The 3,224-nt window shown below is 37.6% G+C and overlaps 1 pseudogene; it reads right to left on the bottom strand.

Annotated features, from left to right (window-relative positions):
- Nucleotides 1-479: 479 nt before the first annotated feature.
- Nucleotides 480-1,862, bottom strand: LOC102816926 (annotated as a pseudogene).
- Between the last annotated feature and the right edge of the window lie 1,362 nt (nucleotides 1,863-3,224).

Genomic DNA, 3,224 nt, shown 5'->3' with positions numbered 1-3,224 from the left:
CAGTTACATGTTGACATGTTATGTGTGTTTCAGATAACCAAGTCAATAGCTGACATAAAATTCAAGCTACCTTGCTCTGGAAGAGGACTACTTTGGGAACTTAGTGAATTCTCTGATTTTGGACTCTGAAGTCAAAAGCACAGCTATTATTACCAAAGTTTCATGAGGCCACAACATTTTTTAAAAAGTTCATATTACCTGCTATTTATGTTATATTTCATGAATTTAAAAAATACAATTAAAAAAAATTTTTTTTTTGGTGGAAGACAGATGTTCAAAATTTCTTTTCCACTAAGCCATTGTTTCATGGAGCTCTGGTAGCGTAGTGGTTACGAATCGGGCTGTGAACCTCAAGGTCAGCAGTTCGAAACTACCAGTGATTCCACAGGAGAAAGATGAGGCTCTCTGCTCACGTAAAGATTTACAGCTTCAGAAACCCTGTGCAGGGTCGCTATGAGTCAGAATCGACTCCACGGCACTTAACAACAACAAGCCATTGTTTCTAGTGGTGAAGAATAATTTGGTAGAGCTGTTAACAATACACTTTCCAAAGACACCAGAGGGTCCGTATAGTATTGTAAAGCAGGACTGAATCCCTTCTGCTGTAAATACTGCACTCGGCCTCACTCAATCAGCAATTTACAAAGATGTCCTATTTTCTTCTTTTCTCCAACAGTAAGAAACCCAGGTAAATGATCAGTACTATCATCTGCCATCCTGTATCCATCACCATCATGCTCTTCACTCTCATCATCCTCATCCTCTTTTCTCTTTGGGGTAAAGTTTGAAGCTTCCAAAGATATTTTCCACATCCCACAAGTCGCCCAACTACTCATTCGCTGCAAACAGTAGAATTCCACTGCTCCAAGGCCTAGAGCCCTGAAATAGTCTTTGCCCACATAATGTCTCCAATCACACCAATGGTGACAACAAAGTACAATAACAATGCCAACCACAGGGGTCCACTTCTCTGGGACATTTTTTTTTCATTTCCTTCCTTGGCCAAAGTGTTAATAATCTCTGTTTCTGTTTTATCATTCTTTATGCATTTGGCCAAAGGCTCTTCATTCCTTTCCTCACAACTGGTAGGATCGGTTTCAACCAAACATCATAATGTAAGATTTGTTGCCACACCACACAAATGCTTTCCAATTCCTACCACAGGTAGCTTTTCTTCTATTAACGAAGGAACCTTGTCTTGAATCTTATTGTCACCTTTCCTACTAGGATGAAGTGAACATTTTCAACATCATTTAAGGCAATATCAACCCAATGAGATAATTTTTCCTTTCCTGTTCCAAATTCAACAAAGCATCTTCTTAGACCAAGTGCTTTAATTTTTCAATGTTACCTGCTATTTCAGGTGTTTGGTTGCAGAATCACCATTTTTAGGGTCATTAAGGGCATCATCCTACCCTGAATGGGACATAGTTTGATCTTTAAGGGTAGAGTTCAAACCTACACTTGCTCTTTTCAAGTTCTTAATTAAACTTTCCAACTGCGCTTCAGATAGAGACGAAATGGAAACTAATTGTTCAGGTACTTCTGTTTCATCTTTTAAGCCTGCATTAATATCTTGAATAAAGAAGTCAGGTTTCAGCTTCTCTCTTGAGTTGCATTTTTTCAAATGCTTTGCTAGTTGATCTTCATGTACCATGTGTTTTGGATCTAAAGGACACAAGATTTTTTTTTTGAGCATTTTCTTCCTCCGAGTCAGTCCCCACGGCTATGGCATGTTCGCCGCAGTACCGTTTCCCTGCCGCTGCCACCATGCAGAACCGCTTTTTCTTTTCCCCATAGTAACCACACCTACTCTCCTCTGGAAAGCCAGTAGCTTGTGGCTTCAGCACAAAAGCCTCCATCCCATTATCTTTTCATTCCATTTTTTCATGAACTTTTTGAAGCCCCCTGTGTAGTTTGAATATGACAACAATTATATAAACTAAAAGTTGCTTTGACATTACAATCATACCTTAAATAAGTCAGTATACAGAGTGTGGAAATGCTACTATGAAAAGTAGTATAGCTTCATTTAAGTATTTTATAGCAGGTGGGTAGAGATAACATTTTTCTAATTAAAACTGAACAAATTAATCATGTCGACACGATTTTAATGTTATTTCCACTTAATGTTGATATGGTGATGATCAGATGCCAAGCATTAATATTGATTTTTTAAACCATAAATCCCTTTCTGTGTAACTAGGGCAAACTAAGTAGTTCCATGGGTTTCCATAGATAATATTGGTTACAAATACATGTATCGTCTCATTTGGGTAAACTTACAGGATTGTTCCCCAATTAAGCATGAGAAGATAATATATTCCAAAGTCTTTAACTACATTACTTCCAGATTTTAAATATGAGAAGATAAAATATCTGAAAGATGAACAACTGTGTGCCTTAGAACTGATGAATTGTTATATGATATTGTTAATAATTTGTAGACTACAGAATCTAACCACCACTCATCTGTCAGTCTGTGGTACTATGGTGATTTGTATGTTATTGTGGTTCTGGAAGTTATGCCTTGGGTATTTTAAATACCAGCAGGGTCACCCACAGAGGACAGGTTTCAGCTGAGATTCTAGATGAAGACAGATTACAAGGAAAGAGAAATGGACTACTTCTGAATATTTAGTCACTGAAAACCTTATGAATAGCAGTGGGGCACTGTCAACACCAGATTATTGAATACTGAAACATGGTGCAAAGAGTCAGAATACTGTCAGATATAGTGCCAAAGATGAGTCCTTCAGGTTGGAAGGAGCTCAAAATATGACTAAAGAATAGCTGTATTCTCAAAGCAGAGTTGGCCTTGATGACAAGAATGGAGTAAAAGTTTCAGGGCCTTCATTTACTGTTGGAATACAACCCAAAGTGAGGAGAAACAGCTTGAGAAAATGAAGACAAATATTATAACGAAATGTGCAAAGACCTGGAATTAGAATACCAAAAGAGAAGACTATGCTCTGCATTTCTCAAGCTGAGAGAACTGAAGAAAAAATTCAGTCCTTACCTGCAATATTGAAGGATTCTATGGGCAAAATATTAAAGATTCAGAAAGCATTTAAAGAAGATAGAAGGAACACAGTCACTGTACCAAAAAGAAATGGTTGATATTGAACGATTTCAAGAGATAGCATGTGATCAAGAGCCAATGATACTGAAGGAAGAAATCCAAGGTGCATTGAAGGCATTGGCAAAGAACAAAGCACTAGGAA

Source organism: Chrysochloris asiatica, unplaced genomic scaffold (genome assembly GCF_000296735.1).
Source record: "Chrysochloris asiatica unplaced genomic scaffold, ChrAsi1.0 scaffold00007, whole genome shotgun sequence".
NCBI classification, from domain to species: Eukaryota; Metazoa; Chordata; class Mammalia; order Afrosoricida; family Chrysochloridae; genus Chrysochloris; species Chrysochloris asiatica.
This window is presented reverse-complemented; position numbering and strand designations above follow the sequence as displayed.